Consider the following 16,932-nt stretch of genomic DNA (forward strand, 5'->3'; position numbering starts at 1 on the left):
TCGATTTTCGCGGGGAGGGGGAGTTAGGGGAGCTGGTGAAGCTGAGGTGGGGGGGCGTCCCTGGGTTTTCTCTGCGAGGATGGCGGGGGATTGAGGAACGAGTGGGGGAGACCTTTCTTCGCTCCACGAGGAATGGGGGTGTGGGGCGCGAGCGCGTGGAGGTGAAGGGGCTCGCTGGGCTGTTCTCGAAGGGGATGCTGCGGGGGGGGCGGGGTGAGAGCGGTGGGGGTGGGGTGCAGGCAGAATGAGGAGGAGGGGGAGGGTCCGCTGTGATTCTTCGCTGTACAGGGATGGCGAGTGGGGGTGGGGAGAGGGGGTATTTCAGCTCCTGCGTGGAACCTAGAGAAGCAAGTGGAAGGTTCCGTCACGTGGGTTGAGCCTCAGGAGGTGGATTTTTAAAACTGCAGGGTGTGACCTTTCCGTCTCAAGAAGCGTGGAAATCCCTACAAGGTGCCGTCTGTTCCTAGGCTCTGAGAGAGCGATTTCTGCTTTCGAAGTTTCTTTTTCTCTCCCACGCCTGCCGGCCTCTTCCCAACCGCCCAGGACTAGGTAGAGATTTAAAAATTTGCAAGCAGAGACTGGTGCGTGTTCAGTGCTCTATTATTTTCTGCTTTGGGGACTGCGCGAGTTTCTCGGGTTTGTTTTGATTGCCCTTTACAATAAAAACCCTGTACCAGGGAGACCCCTGGGGAAAGGAAGAGAACACGGTTTATTAAAGGGACTCCAAGGTTTGGATTTTGAATTTCCTGAAGGGCTAGAGATACGTTGTGTAGCGTTTCGCTTGGCTTTCAGCGGGGTAGAAAGAATCAGAGGATGCCTTTACTGACATCCCTATATTCATTAAGTTATTCCTTCGAGATTATCTGAGCCCCCTTTGGTTTGCATTTGGAATAGATCCAGTATGCCTAATTGGGGCCATCATTTTGTAATTGCCTGTAATTCTTCCCTGGGTTATCAAATCTATAGCAAGCTTATGAAGCAGGAGGAGTAATTTTTTTTCGTTATCTTGATTAAGACAGTTTTAATGTAAATTTTATGTTGTTCCTTGAAAATGTGACGATTTGCAGAATAGCCTAAGTTTAAATGATGGCCCCTCTGGAATTTTGCGGAACCTTTCCCTCTCCAGCTCATCTTCAGGAACAAAGTCCTCCCCATTCTTTACACTGAAGTAGCAAGGGCTTCTGGGATGGTAAATTTGCCTTTGGAAACTCATGCTCACATTTGTTTTAAGAACACATATTAACAAGGCAAAGTCCTTTAATGTGGTGAGACTGTATAGCGCTTTCCCATTGTGGTTGCATAAGGTTCCAATCTAGTCTTTACCTTCAGTCTTTAAAAATGCTTATTTAACTTTTTAAAGAGTAAGTATAATCTTTATGTAGCAGGAAATTGGTCAGACAGGCCTTGGTTTGTGCAAACCACCTCACTATAAATATATAGTAAGACTACCCTATAGATTCTTTAGCCAGAGATGGTTTTTGAAATTCTAAGCTACCATTCGTATTGTGAATCTTTGGCAAAGTGTTTTTTTTTTTAATCAAGTCTAGATTTTTGAGTGAAATTTTAAAAATCGTGTAACCCTTTCATTGATAAAATTTCTCCTATGCTTTCAGTGCATTTGGAGCTAATTTAATAATGTGTCAAACTAATGGACCACTTAAATAAGATAATTGTTTGTTTACTGAAAATGTTTAATTTGAAATAGAGATTTGGGGCCTGAAGGATTAACTAAAATGCATTTAAATAAACATGGTTTAATAAACACTCCTGGATGCACCTTTTACAGTGTGAAGGTGGTACGAATTCTGTAAACCAGCAACTATCAGAAAATAGTACATTTTAAACTGCGATTTGCAACTCATTGTTTTTTCTCTTAGAGATTGCTGACACTGGTCAACTCTTTCAGACTTGCTAATGGCTGGTGGGGCTTTAAGTTTCTCTAGACAAAAGGCGCAAATGGAGTGTCACTGGGCTTTTGGGGAACCTGTTGTTTGCTTTGTGGGACTGAAGGGGGAGAGAAAGATGAAGGATTTCAAAAGATAACAGAAATATGATCAGATAGCTCTTAAATATTCCTTAAGACTTTCCTGACGTTTGTTTGAAAATTAATTTGCAGATCAAGCTTTTCTGTAAGAAATTGACCCTCATCACTCAAGTTTTGACATTAAAAAAATAATAACAGTTTGGTGAAGCTTAGCTGCTGGGACTGGTCCCTTTCTTGCCCTCGAGGGGTCCCTTGCTGGCACCCCTCTCTCTTCCCTCTGGTGCCAGCAACTTGGCTTTTATAACTTTGTGGGAGTTGAACAAATGTTCATTCCTGCTTGAACTTTAGGCCTTATCTGTTTTGCTGCTTTCCCCAACTTTTGCCTACAGCATTTCTTTTCTTTTTCTTTTTTACTTTTTTGGTGGTTAATTGAACTTTCCAGTTGTTTGGATTAGGGGTAAAAAGGAGTAGACTAATTATTTTCTCGTAAAAGATCTTTTCTTTCAGCTCCCGTTGGACCAGAGCAAAGAATGTCCCTCCCCCCCTCCTCTTTCTCTCTTTTATCTCATCAAGGGCTCACTTAATTAAGCAAAATATGCGACCATTTTATTCAACAAACATTTACTGAGTTACCAGCTTCTGTGCTGGGTGCAGAGATAGACAGCCAGCGAGAAATGGCTCCTGCGTTGTGGTGTAGTTGGTGATGAAAAATGAAAACTAGTGGATAATTAGGCATGAGTCCAGTCTTTGGACCTTAACCTGGTACTTTATGTGCATTAAACCTGCTTCAGCGTGCTCACTTCAGGGGCATTTCTTTCCTGGGAATTATTCACTGCACAAATTCTAGCTCATCTTCCCAACTAAGACCCACTTCTTCATTTAGGGCAAAAACATCAGTCATCTTAAAGCCCATGGCCTTTATCGTTGTGAAGTAATAGGACATAGCAGAGTTCTTGGTACTCAGCTTGTCAAATCACTGGATAGAGTAGTGAGAAGCCATGACATCCAGAAGCGTGGGTTGTGCTGACTTGGGACAGGGAACAAACTACCTCTGTTGGAGGGCTACCTGCAGAGAACTTTGAGAATTCTGGTCTGTGGAGAGTGCTAGAGAGTGGTTTTGAAGGGCGTGATTTTGTCCCTCAGGGGATATCCAGTCACGTCTGCAGACACTTTTGGTTGTCACCACTTGGAGTACAGCAGGCTAATGGTGTCTGTTGGGTAGAGACCAGGGGCACTGCTTAAACATTCTTTAACCTTACACAAGGCTACAAAAAATTATCCAACCCCAAATGTCAGTGGTGCTGAGGGTGATGTAATTTCCTCTCCATGGTGCAGTAAAATGTACCTTTAAGGCAGTTGAGAACAATAACACTGTCTGGAGGTGACCAAGTGGTTGGCTGAGTTCACTTTATTAGTCTTAAAAGTGACTAGTCCCTATACATTGACCCAAATAATGAAAAGACAGAAAAAGACACCATTTCTGGTACTTATTCGGTGCCAGGCACCTGTGTCCATCATGAAGTCTCTTAATTTTATAGATGAAGACCCCAGGCTCAGAGAAGTAACTTGTGCTGTGTCTCAAGGCTGGCCGGGGTTGGGAAAATGCTCAAAATTAAGATCGTGTTAATGCTCAGAAGTTCAGTTTGCAATTTAATGGCATCAGTCTCCCTTGTGGCATGCTCCAGTCAAAAACCTTGCCTAACAAAGTTAAAATGAATCTGTATGCTATTGAACTAGCCAGACAGTCATTACAACCAAGAGCATTAAGTCTGCACCTGCTTGGAGTAAGTGACCAGGATAAAGGGAATGGACATTACCTGAAGGGCCCGCTATATAGTTCTAAAAAGTTCAAAAAGTTTGAACTTAAACACACTGTGTGATTTCAGCCTCACAGCAGCTCTGTGAAGTAATTCTGATCCACATTTTACAGATGAGGTTAGTTCAGTAACTTGTTTAAGATTGCACAACTAATTGGAATTTGAACTTAATTTCCACCATTAAGCCACTGTGTCTAAAGCTTGGGGTGGAGGAAGGCAGTGAGTTAGTAGAGTTTGCTACAGAGAGGAGAGTAACTAGTTCTAGACAGAAAACAGGCCCTATCCCTTCCTCTGCTAGAAGATGGGGTTACCTTCAGTGAGAGAATGGAAGGTGAGTTACTGCACCTTCCTTTGTTGGTGAGAGTGCAGTTTGGTGTGGGTTTGTTTCAGGGACCTGCCCACATTGAGACTGTGTCACTTTGGAGAACTTGCTTTTCTGTCTTAACTTGAGTTTTTCAAACAGTGTTTTGGTAACCGCGAAACTGTGTTTATAGCTTTTCAGTGGGCCACCTAGCTTTCTTAGGACTGTCATCTGGAACTTGCAGCATGAGCCTTTAGTTGTGTCATCCTGTTCCACAATTTAAACAATTGTGCTTGCTTATGGAAGTTGTTTTTATAACGTCGTCAAATTCATACTTGTGTTTTCTATATGGGGGGATGTATTTTGTTTTGACAGCTAAATATTTATCTTAACATTTGATGTGTTGTGTTGTAAAGCATAAAAAGAGGGAAAATAAAAAACAGTCCAATAAAAGTCATATTTTGTCTGGCAAGCAGGGTTTTTTTTTTTTTGTGTGTGTGTGTGGGCAAAAGGAGGACCTCATGTTTCATTTCATTTACTCTAAATTGGAAAGGAATTTTAACCATGATTCTCAAGGGCCAGGATGCCTGGGTTGGGGGGAGAGGGAATGAGCTGTTATTTAGATAAAATGCATGTTTTGATTTCCACACAGGACTGTGAGCTACAGATTCTGATTATAATAATAATGTCCTAATTCTGACTCCAGCAATCCACTGCTTGGGTAATCAGCCACTGTATATAGAAGTGTATGGTGATACTGCCAACTGTATCCACCCCTCACAGTGATTTAGAGTCGACTTTGAGAGAGCTGATAAAACTTGCAAGAATGTACTTATCCTTTTGAAAATACAATTTTTGAATGATAACTGGTACATTTACATTATAGGAAAGTTCAGAAAATACAGAAAAGAAAAACCAATTGTAATCCTCTACCCAGAAATTAGTTTCAATATTTTGAATTTTTTAAAGATTTATTTATTTATACATACAAGAGCCTCATAGGGCAAGGGGTGGGGAGGATTTCCCAGAGACAGAGTGGGGAGCAGAACAGGCAGATCGACTGAAATCCTCTGCTGAGGGGAGCAACGGGGAGACAGGAGAGGTCTGCTGCAGGTCAGCTCCCTGGCCGGGGATCAAACTGGTGCTGCAGTGGCTGGCCATAGCTTCACAGTCCTTTGATTTAACCCCTTGTGTCACCAGGGAAGCCCTGTATTTTTTATTAATGGTGGGTTCAAATCTGTTGCAATAATGCCTACGTATAAATGCAGTCTAAGTTATTATTTGGAAACTAGCGCAGATTTTCAGAATTACTGCTGCATCCCTTGAGAAGACATCATGGTGAGCAGGAAGGAAATGCCAGGGGATTAGCGAGCTAGCCTGTGGCCACCTCTCAGAACTGTAAGATTTCTCCTTCTCCAACTTGAGTGATAGAGCTGCTGTGTTATCAGTTCCCACCCGCTGTACTGTGTGTTACAGATGAGGAAACTAAGACTCAAAGGGGTGAAGCCTCTAGTCTCAAGTCATAGACATGTTGATGGCAAAGGTCCGGGTTGAAGGTTTGGCTTCACAGTCAGAAACCTTTAGCTGGCCTGTCCCCCAGAAGAACAAGCCCTTGCGATGCAAGCACAGTAACTAGAGGAGGCAACCAAGGAGGCCACGTGTTTCCTGCTTTCAGAAACTTACCAAGGCAGTTGTGAGTAGTCCAGGCATTTTCCGTATTATTTGCTGTATTAGGATTGGACATTCGTGAAGGGCGACCTCTTTGCTGCATCGAGCAAAAGTTACTCTCCCCTGGCTTACGGGCCTAGTACCAAGTACCAGCAAACTGATCAACTGTGAGCTGCTTGGGCACTGGCGCCTGTGTAGAACCCTGGAGTGTGGTCTGCCGGGCCAGCTGGTTCTCTGTAATTCCACGATGTTGGCACATATAGGAAATGGCCCAGGGATGCAGCATTCAGACCCTGTCCCTGTGGTTAAGTGGCACATGACTGAAGTTACAGAAATAAAAAGTGACCCGAGACCCTGGAAGACCACACTTAGGGCAATTGCTGTGTGAGGGTTTCTTTCCTTTATAAAATGAGATGTCTGTTAAAACAGTGAGAATGAAATTTTGCCTATTGCCTGTGCATTTAGGAAGTTAACAAATTGCAGCAAATGCTGGCTTCATTAACATGTTTGTTTTAACCTGATGCTATTAAAAATGCGTTCTTAGACTTTCCTCCTTTTCTTCCCACCCCTCTTCCTTCCTTTCCGTAGCTGTGTGGGTCGCTCTCTCTGTCTCCTTTGTGTGGGTATGTTTCACTCTGCTGACTTTTGCAGTCCATCTGACTGCCCACTTTCCTTCTTCTGGACTCTCCACATAACTGCACCATCATAGTCATCTGCCAGTGCATCTTCCTGCTCCCAGTGTCACTGTGACAGTTATCCCAACCTGGACTGGACTGGACCGGACCTGTTTCTCAGCTGAGGTTGCCCAGGGAAATTGCTGTCCCAAGCAAGTGTGGGGTGAACAGAGCTGGTGCCACTTGAGACAGAAATGTCCCTGATAGAATAGAATTAAGCAAAAGACAGACAGTGGTGACGTGGGCTGCATGTGCGTGTGAACTGTGGGCTCAAAAGCGTCCCTTCTCGGTAGCCAGGGCCCCAGCCATGTGTGAAGCTATGTGAAATAATTAATCTGGATACTCATTGCCAACGGCTTACTATGTGAACAAATGAGAAAATTGTACCCTTGCCTAGGGATGTGTTTTTAAGTTATTTTGCTCCTGTTCCTCATCATTGCCTGCTAATGAATATGTGCATTGTCAGTAAGCAGCCAACTCTTCCTAGCTTCCTGTAGAACACTAGTCCTCTGCAGAAAATGGGATTTCCTCTGTATTTAAACCACTGACATTCACTTGTACTTCATTTTTAACTACTCTAATTACAAAACTGTTCAGATTGAAGATACATTGAAACCTCGGGGACAAAAAATGGACAATCAAAATAAGTCTTTGTTCTCCCCTCTTGGCTGCTTTTGGAATTTACATTTGATTTGCCCGCACTAAAAACTCTCTGGATCTTCCATAAATCCCAAGCCAATAATATGCCATAAATACTGTAATCACAAGAATTTGTAACCACCACATGCAGGATTTTAGTGTACCCTTCTATACTAAAGTGATAGCTGGGCATCTGGGGGTGTTCTCATCGAGGGGTTTTAATGAGGATGATGCAGAATTCAATTTCCACTCGGATTGTCTTCACACCCACTTTCACTTTTAGCACAGGAATGAGACTGCATGACACCTGTCAGATCTGAGATGCCTGACTTACCAGGCAGACATTAGGAGTGTTTTTTCAGTGAACTCTGCAGGTGTTGTCTTGCACACCCTTCTTGCCTGTGAGGCCTGCCTATAGGGGTCATCGTTGGCATTTCCACGAGGTTAGACAAACTGAGCTAGCAGGTGTACCCCCAGTTTCCCAGAGACTAGAGAAGACAGACACACGCACATGAATTAGAAACTCAAGAATTTTTATTTCAATTAGCTGAGTAGTGTTTCTATTTTCGACAGTTTCCAAGAAATACCTGATAAATAATTGTTCCAAATACTTAAAAACGATAGAGGAAATCCTTGGCCACAAAGCTTCTAGAAACTCTGGAGACCTTTTAGGCACTTTGTCAAAGATGCTACATCTCCAGATGCCAGAGTCAATTCAAGTTTTCCAATCATAGGTCTATTTCATTTCCCTTGGAGGCCAGAAGAAACTGTCTGTTAAAAAGGGAAGGAATTTTCCAGTGTAGTAAGTACACCTAACCACACTAAGGAAAGAAAAGAAAGCAAACAGCCAAAGTAATTTGAGGAGGTGAAAGATTATACTTGTGTCTGTAGATAGAGTGGCTTTGTTAGAAGTAGCTTTTAAATATCATCTCCCCTTTCAATTTACTAAGGGACAGTTGACAAATACAATTGTATACATTTAAAGTGCACACCACGATAATTTGATAGACGCATACATTGTGGAATGATTACCAAGATCAATATGTTTACTATCCACTTCATTGAGTACCATTTAGGTACAATAAGGTGCATCCATTTAGGGCACACCGTTTAATGAGTCTTGACAGATGTATATATACTCGTGAACGCACTACCGCAGTCTGAATGTAGAGTATTTTTATCGTCCCCCCAAGTTGGAGGCATTCTTCCCTCTGCCTCCATCCCCAGGCAACCACAGCTCTGCTTTTGTGTGTGAGCCACTTCCTAAATTTAGATTTGAACACTTGCAAGTCCTCTACCCAAAGACCAGATTTATATCCAAAACACAATTTTCTTCTCTGTTTAAGACAAAATTACAGAGAGAGTCTAGGTTTGATTTCCTAGAATCTTCTCCTGGTTATCTAAAGGTGAGCACAGGACTTGAGAATTCTGCCTGCAAGTCAACTACAGTATCTTTGTTAGTCTCACTACATACCTAGACTGAAATTACAGGCAGAAGTAGAATTCTGATAACGTGGAAAAGCAGTTTGTTTTTCTAAAGGAGTTACAGTGAGGTGTCAAACACCCTCCCTAGAAGAACAGAACAAATAAACTACTTCAAATTTTGATTCACACTTATTCCTAGAGTAAAGCTGAAAAGTTGAGAATATTTTCCTATCTGTCTACTGGTTTTCCCTTCCCACCCCCATTCAGAAGTTAAACATTCCTATGAAACTGTTTGCAAAATGACCTAAAACAAAAAACACGTTACCATTTGCTTATATGGAAAACTTTCTGAGCATCAGCAGACCCCAAACAACCTACCAAGTCTTGACGAGGAACGTGAGAAGCCTGTGATCACACTGACATCGGGTACAAGCAGGAATTCCACGATCCAGTACCGGCACTGCGAAAACGACGCTGGACTCACTTGGCACGTTTTGTTGTAAAAGGGGAGCACCTTTGGATGTCTTGGGATTCGTAAAAACCAATACGCGCGTGCATATCTTTTGTAAAAGGGAAGTAGTGAAACATGAACCTTCAAAAAGTGAGGAGTGCCTGGATACGTACACCTCCAGCTACTGCCTTAAATCTTCCAGGAGGTTTGAAACAGGTTTCAGAGGGAATTGTCTGGCTAGAAGGCATGCCACCTTCACGCACGTAGGCAAGAGCCTGTTTTTAATCAGTATATTCAGTAAACTGAAGATTAGCAGATAGGCAGTTTAAGAGGATAGAATTGAGATGAAGTTTGTCTTTCTCACTCACCCCCTCAAAACATTCGTGTCACTGTTTTTTCTGTCTGCCTGGCCGTCTTCCATTGCCGTTGCTCTGTTTCTGTGTCATCTCCACCCGTCACTCCTGATTTCTACTGTTTCTCCCTTCTCCGATTTTCTTCCTGGTCTTTTGTGTCTTCTGATGCTACTTCTCTTACACTGCTCTGCTACAGTCATGACAAAGCTGTTTTTACAAGCATCCCCAGACCAAGTCATCCGCAGACTTAATTTCACAATATGTCAGATATCATCTTGGAGACTGTTCTTTTCACTTTTTGTTTTGTGGTCCAATAATCCCTTCTGACTCCTTTCAAGTTCGGAGCCCCGCTGGAGGTTGGGAAGCTGTGAGATGTTTGCAGGGCTTTGAAACCACAAACAGTTTACAGAAATGAATGATTTGTATGATAATGTTTCTGTGAAGCTTCCGTTATACTAAGTAAGCTAAAACAATTCCAGTCGTCTTGAGGTGAGGTGACAGATTGTCACAATGTACTATAAAGTACATTTACTTAAAAAAAAAAGCCAACATTTGTGAAAACGAGTAGGATTCACAGTACAAGGAAAGAGCCCTAATATACACTGGACTTCAGTTAACATTGATGTACTGGTGTGGGCTCATCAACTGTAAAGAAATACACTGCAGTCTTGCCAGATGTTGCTAATACAGGTGAGTGGAGGAAGTGGGTGTTGAGGAGGTGGGTGGAAACTACTTTCCACCCAATTTTCCCGTAAACCAAAACTACTCCAAAAATATCTAATTGAAAGGAAAGCCCTTGTAATCTGGGATTGGAAATACAAATAATACACCAGTCACATTTGAGCATTAATTTATTGTATTTATGCAGTGCTAAGTATAGTAAAAAAAAAACAAAACCGTGAAATAAGAGAAGTACTTCTCCTTGCATGAAAACGCCCTCTGAAAAGTGAAAGGGACCTGCCAGGAGCCGCCCACGCCCGCTAGCCCATGTCTGGTCGCACACGAGTTAGTTGGCCACAGGTCACTGCGAGTGTTGGCTAGGTCTTTGTGCACCAGCACTGGCGCCTCAAGCAGTCTCTGTGGTGGAGCGAGCCCCAGACTTGACACATTGCCTCACCTACAAGGCTGTGAACCCTCTTTTGGCCCTTGGATGTGTGGCGTCACGAGCAGCAGAGACAGTGGGGCAGCTCTTTAAGCCAGTGCCCAGGTGAGGGTGCCGTCCCTTGAGTCTGCTCGAGGCCTCCGGAGGGGCAGCCTGACAACAAGCCCTGTGCAGTTTTCACTGTGCCCTGCTTTGCGGTCAACTCATGGGAAAAGGGTCAGTCTTTAAAAGTCATCATGGCAGCCCACAGGAAAAGGAGTCAGTCGTCATGGGTGTGGTTTCATATGTTGAAACTGGGTGAGGAAGAGGAGCAAGTGGATGTGTGTCTTGAGTTGGCTATGAAAGCAGAATTCTGTGGTGGGGGCGGAAAGTGGGTGTGGGGGATGGGGTCTCAGGGAGACACTGAGGCCAAGAAGGGAGGCAAAGGTGGTGATGTTAAAGCCCTGGAAGGAAAACAGCGGCAAGGCATCAAAAGTGAGTCCATGCATGGGGCCGGCGGTCAGGAATGGCTGTCTTGAGGGTGTGGGTGTTCTGGAATGTGTGTTGTGATTAGCCCCAGGCTGAAAACTTTCATACAGTTAACTGGAAAAATACTAATGAAAGGGGGCGGGGCAGAAGGAGTTGGTTATAGGTGGTTATAGAGTTCACCTCTTTAACTTACTACTGAGATTAGTTTCTGTATCAGTAACCATTTTCGTGGACCTGTAGTACATGGTCGCTACACTCATAACTAGACAGTCCTAAGCAGTTCTTTCTAGACTTGACTGCTTGCCTGATTGACTATTTGTGTGGTCCCACCTCTGTTACAAGCAGCAGATTTCAACAAAGGCAAAGGTAAAGAGAGGACAGAAATAACTTCTCCCTTTGGTCACAATGCATGAGAAACGTTGGGGATTCCAGTTCAGTTGCCAAGGTTGCAGGTTACCCTGTGTAGTGGCGGCATGGCCAGTGCACGCCTGCGGCCACCTTCGCAGTGGGCACCAAGTTCCGCCGCTGATGGGTTGTCCACACAGCTCCTGTCCGCGGCACAGATGGCAGAAGTAATGGTCTGGCCAAGTCAGGAAGTATTTGCATGACAGGTGGAGACAGGCAGCATCATAGCGAGTGGCAGCACCATCACTCCTCCTGGTGAAGGTGCTGGCTGCTCCTGCAAGGCCTGGGCAGGCACAGTAGCCATGGCACATGGCGTGGGTGTGGGGCCTCAGCCCCCCCACCCTTTGCTGCCCTGCTCTTCTTCGTCTCCCCCGCTCCATGCCGTCACTCCTGTTCATGGAATTCATTTGGACTTTCCTGTTAAGGATCAAGGAGGGTCTCAGCACACAAAAATATGGGGAGGGGGTCGTTGGCCCAAGTCTACCAGACTTCCTGGCCACCGGGTTTTCCCTGCTGCACTGGCATGTCAGGACCTTCGGGCATCTGCTCATTGTTTTCTGAAGTTGAGCTGTGTCACCTTGTAAATGTCGCCTCCCTTCCACTTTGGGAACCCCTGTCATTTTTTTTTGTTGTTGTTGTTTAATGATTCCGGCTGTCCCGGTAACAAAAAGCAGTGGTGTGCCTGCTACTGCCAAGGGTTGCTGTCTGGCTCACTGATGGAGCAGGGCTGCCCACTGCCAGCGCGAAGGAAGCAGCCCGTGAGGCACAGACCGGTCTCGGCCTTCGAGGCTGAGTGTCTGCAGGTGTTCGGCCGGCGCCTTTTTGCTCTGTGTGCTGGAGCCTTGGGGGAATATTTAAAACAAGAGTGACCCCCTGTCAAGCCAGGAAGGGCCATTGGAGTTGAAGCTGGTAGTAACCATTGAGGATGTGGTGGGAAGAGTCTGGAACTGAGTGGAGGGGAGGGCAGGAGGTTCGAATCCTGACGCCAGTTCTTCAGGTGACCAGCTGTACCCTGGGGCAAATCACATCCAGTGTAGGGCTTCAGTTTTTCCAAAGGTAATCTGTCCAGATAATCTCTAAAATGCTCTCTGGCCTATTGGTTTGTAAAAACTGTTAAAATGGAAACAACACCAAATGGCATTCCAGAAGATGGCAGGTCACCCTTGCTGAATGAAGTTACAGTGACAGTCAGGCACTTGATTCTGCCGCTTAAGACTGGACCAGCGCTTGGCGGTGGTGGCAGTAGGATCCTGGGACTCGCTAGCCTGCTCCTCAGCCTGACGCACCCCAGGCCCCCTGAGGCGGCAGTGCTGGGGATGGGACTCCACCCTCCGGTTTTACAATAGCTTGCCCTTCCCCCTAGGAGATGCGATGCCCTCTCAACCTTGACAGCAGCGGGCAGTAGATATTTGGGGCTGAGGTGAGATTCATGGTTTGGGGGTAGGGGTGCACTTATCTCACTCTTTGCTCTGGCGCCCCAGGTGCAGCCAGCCCATCTGGGAGTCTCTGCCTCAGGGGAGGTGACATGAGCCCCATCACCTGTCAGTCTTCAGTGGTAACAAGCCTCAAGGGCAGAGTTGAGTGGGGACAGCGACAGGTGGGCTCAAGGCTGATTGGAAGGCCTGTGTTTCCCACCTGGAATTTGGCCTTAGGCTGCAAAGGAGAAAGGTTTGGGGAAGAGGGTGCATGATTCTGGCAGCCGTGCAAAGACAGGATAATCAGCGTTCACAGCAGCAGGCAGGACCAGAGACGTGTCTTTAGTTCAGTCTGGGAGTCGTCTGTGTGTGCAGTGAGAACGGGCTGAATTCGGGTTGTGGAGCTGAGGCGAAGAGCGAGGGATCGTGAAGGAGGCTTTGTAGAGAAGATGGGCAGGTTTCGCTGCTGGTTGTGGGAAAGAGGGTGGCATTAGGACATCTTTGGCTCTGAGGCCGCTCACATTTCTGGGATGCCCTTGCTCCCTGGTGAGTCCCTGACGCTGTCTCGCCTGGCAGACCTGTACTCTGCCTTTGTCCCGCCTCGCTTTGATTTAGGAGTTCTAATTGGGAGAGCAGGTATTGTCTAATGAGTCATGTAAAATACAGAATGGTAGTCAGCCAAGAAGTTACTATGGTCATGATGGCTGGGACAAAAAGTTCCATTTCTCTTGAGGAAAGAATGCTTGGAGTTGTGGGAGAGTCGTAGACTTGGCAAGAGCCAGCTCAGGCCTATCAGTCAATTAAGTGAATTTTTACTTTATCATTTGTTTTATTTGGGAACTGTTACAATAGTCATTGAAAGGACATTAATCTCCGTGTTTTAAAAACAAAACAAAAATATCCTTGAACATTAGGGCAAAGGACAAGAATGTCAAGGTTTTGCCTTTTAACTTCAGCAAATATTTGCCACCCCATTTTTCTGCTGGCTTTCGCCATTTGGTTTGTTTGTTTACATTGTTCTCATTTGTTCCTCATGCCTGGTAATTTTAGTTTCCCGAGTTCTGGTACTGGCTTTTTCAATTTATGAATATTCTTACTGTTTGAATACACTAGTTAAAAAGCAAATACATATATTTTTAAATTAGTCAAATATTCTTTGTTATTGAATGATTTAGTTTCAAGCATATACACCATACTAATTAATTTGACTTTTTTTAAGATTTATTTTATTTACTTATGCATACAAGAGTCAGGGTGTAGGGCAGAGGATTCACCAGCGCCAGAGTTGGGAGCAGAACAGGCAGATTACTGAAATACACTGCTGAGAGGGCAGCGGGCAAGACAGGAGAGGTCTGCTGCACCATGGGGGTCACCTCCCTGGCGGGGATCGAACCCAGGCCACCGTGGCTGGCAATAACTCCACGGTGCTGAGACGTAACCCCTTGTGCCACCAGGGAGGCCCAGAATTTTACATTTGTATACATTATGATATGATCATCACAGTAATGATCTGTCCTTAGCAACTTTCAAATTTGCAGTGCCATGGTGTTTTATGATGTTGGTACTGTGCATTCCATCTTGATCATGCAGCATTACTTAAAAATAGTTTCAGATGGGCCCTCCTTGGTGGCGCAGCAGGTTAAAGCACAGCACTACGAAGCTTAAGCCACCTCAGCATGAGTTCGATCCCTGCCCTGGAGGAGATCCATAAGGCGTGGCAGACCTCTCCTGACCCGCCCTCTGCTCCCCTCAGCAGTGTACTTCATAGATCTGCCTGTTCTGCTCCCCACTCTGTCTCTGGTGAAGCCTCTCGCCTCCTGCACCTCTGGCCTGTACCTCAGTTCTGTATGCACAAATAAATAAGTCCTTAAAAAATAGTTTCAGGTGTTCATTAAAAACAACATGTGTATATAATATATTAAGTTCACCGCTAAAAGCCCAATTTGATACTGCCCCATACAGTTGTCCCCTTTGATCCAGTTTCCTCATCCTTATTTTCACTTCAGCCCACGCCTACAGCTCCAGAAGTAAGCTTTAAATGTGCATCCAGAAATGGCTAGGGGGTGGGGGTGCACAGTGTTTATTGGGGGGCACAGTGGGCACACTGTTCTCCTTTCATCTTAGCTTAGTTTATTGACTGTGCCCTATCCAGAAAAAAGGACACTTTTTTATTGCTAGTTTGGAAACTTTAGTACTTTGAAGGTTTGTATATATTCCAATGCAAAATTTAAAAAGGAGTCACTAAATAAGTTTGCTAATAAACCTGTGTGCTTGTTACTGTTTTCTTAAAGAAGTTCAAAAATCTAGGAGAAAAATCTTAAAGCAATTCCAGCTTTAAATGCCTGGTATATCTAGTGGATACTTTTCTTTTCCCCAAAACTGAATAAAGATAAAAACCTCTTTACACATGGTGAAGAATATTATCATCCTGTTATATGAAATTAACGTAAAAACTTGTGTGGCATAATTGATCTTCCAAACCTAGTAGTGAGTATATATCAGACTAAATGGAAGGCCACACAATGAAAGTTTGTATTTCTGTACCTGCCATACCCTTTCTGGGTTTGTTTACTAAATTAATATATTCTGGGATGTGATTATGTTGCAGATCTTGATTATATTGAACTTTTTCAAGATGGGGCATCCTTCATCTAAGCTGTGTATTCATACCACTAAATTATTTTTGCTGAGTGAGCACCAGGTTATCAGTTCTTCTGATGAAGGAAGCAGCCTGTGGCCATCTCATTTATATTTATCATTACATTTTATGGTAGCTTTTAAAATGTGTTTCGGGTACTGCTATGCCAGGGTTTCTCATGGCCATCACAGTGTAAGCATTTGGAAAAAAGTAAGATTCAGGAGAAGTCCAAGCTGCCCGCTGCCAGCACAAGTGTGCCTAATTAAGGAGCTATTTGGGGTTCACTTAGGTGGGAGAGAATATTCTGAAGGACGTGATGAAGGGAGCGGTTACCATGACAATCACATTCAGAGAATTTAAAAGACACAATGAAATCTGTGGGGCTCAACCATTTTGATTGATTCAACTGGTCTCTGAGGTTCGTTCAAACAGCTGCAGTCTGAGATTTGATTTTTGCACCACCCACCCAACTGATCGGGGATTTGGGGATCGTTTAAGTGTGGCTGTTGGTAGTGATAGTGTCACGGTGTCCATCCCGTGATCCTATTGTTAAACCCCAAGGAGAGTGAGTGTGGATGGTAAATGTCACTAGAACATAGCTACTAGCTGCTTCTGGAATAATGGTTTGTCTAATTTCACTTATTAATTCTGTCAGGATGGGATGAGATTAACATGATTTATTTTAAAGCATGACTGACCCGAAAGTGTCGTGTTTTCTGTTGGATTATTTTGCTGTCATCACATCTTACCCAGCGTGTTTGGCTGCTGTTCTGTTATTATTCTTGCGCAATATCATCAACACAATGTGTCTCATGTCTGGTCGGAGCCACAGTTACACACAGGATTGGAAAGCATGCCATGGACCTACCTGCCGTCAGTGCCCCCCACCCCGCCCCGGGCCCAGCTAAATGTTAAGCAGGACCACCCACCAGCAGCAGCGACAGGAAGCTGGTGTGGGCTCACACATGCACTTGAGATCTTGCCGTCCGTGCTTATCATTCTTTGGGGGCTAGTCTGGATGGGGAAACCATAAACCATGAGCCCAAGATTCCTGCTCCAGGGCCCAGACTTGGACCCCAGTGCTGGCTCTCCCCTGCTTGCATGGCCCCTGGGCCTCTCTCTCCTGCCCTCTGGAGGGCATCAGGGGATGGGGCGGCCTTCTGTGGGATTGCTAGAAGGCAAGTTCTCTAGCTGTTCCCTGTCTCCCATCCTTTGCCCCCCACACACACTTTTTGTCTCCCAAAGCCTAAACTTGTAGAGTTGGGGAGCACAGAGAAGGCAGTGAAGGCGCCATAGGGATGGAGCCTTTGGGAGGAAGCTCTTCTGGGTCTTTAAGGAGAGAACCAGATACTTTCCTTCGGGAAAGCCCAGGGTGTATGGTTTTCCTCTCCAGGAAAAATCGATTCCAGAAGGGTGAGTAAAATGAAGGAGCATGTTAAGGCTGGACTGAACAGCAGACAGGTTGGAGGGCTGAGTTGGGTTAAATTATCAGAGGCGGGAGGGTTATGTTTGGGGACAAATGTGCATAGCAACAGATGAAATGGGTCAAGTTGGAGAGCGTGTTCACTCTGCCTGCACGGAAGTAGCAGGCG

The 16,932-nt window shown here is 44.8% G+C and overlaps 1 protein-coding gene across 2 annotated transcripts in view; it reads left to right on the top strand.

Moving 5' to 3' along the window:
• The first annotated feature begins 488 nt into the window (after positions 1-488).
• The window catches only part of FHL1 (four and a half LIM domains 1), a 50,876-nt gene continuing 34,432 nt past the window's right edge, over positions 489-16,932 (top strand). Inside the window, exon 1 of one of the 2 annotated variants that reach the window (XM_012727265.1) lies at positions 489-581. The gene's annotated coding sequence lies outside the window, so the exon portion shown is untranslated. The remainder of the gene's footprint in view (positions 582-16,932) is intronic. The other variant, XM_012727266.1, reaches the window with a different exon arrangement.

The sequence above is a fragment of the Condylura cristata genome, unplaced genomic scaffold (assembly GCF_000260355.1).
Source record: "Condylura cristata isolate star-nosed mole 26May11 unplaced genomic scaffold, ConCri1.0 scaffold00019, whole genome shotgun sequence".
Taxonomy (NCBI): Eukaryota; Metazoa; Chordata; class Mammalia; order Eulipotyphla; family Talpidae; genus Condylura; species Condylura cristata.